Source organism: Nannospalax galili, unplaced genomic scaffold (genome assembly GCF_000622305.1).
Source record: "Nannospalax galili isolate Female #2095 unplaced genomic scaffold, S.galili_v1.0 scaffold1119, whole genome shotgun sequence".
Classification (NCBI taxonomy): Eukaryota; Metazoa; Chordata; class Mammalia; order Rodentia; family Spalacidae; genus Nannospalax; species Nannospalax galili.
Window position 1 is genome coordinate 1,340,496 of NW_008343597.1, and position 527 is coordinate 1,341,022.

The following is a 527-nucleotide window of genomic DNA, read 5'->3' on the forward strand; positions in this document are numbered from 1 at the left end:
AAAAACTAAATGGTCCCCCTGTTTCCTCCCCCATTCAGATCTGGGTTTGCAGGCATGTGAGGGCTGCCTGGCTTGGTACATGGGTGCTAGAATCCAAACTCTGGTCCTCATGATTGTGCAGCAAACACTTAACCATGGAGCCATCTCTAGTCCCTACTTAAAATTTTTAAATTTTATTATTTTTAATTATGTATCTGCATGTATACCTGTGTAGGGATATGTGCACATGAGTGCTGGTGTCCATAGAGGCAAGAGACACTGGCCCCCCGCCGAAGCTAAAGTGATTGTGAGCCACTCGGTGTGGATTCTAGGAATGGAACTCAGGTCCTCTGTAAGAGCAGTGTGTGCTTTTAACCACTAAGCCATCTCCCCCGCACGTTTTTTTTTTTTTTTTTTTTTTTTTTTTTTTTTTGGTGCTTCAGCTGTTGTTTATTGACATAAGGGTAGACTCTATAGCAACAGGCCTGGAGATGGTTGCAGTAGTTGGGAAAATGGAAGGTGGTAGGTGGAGTATTTATCTTTTATCT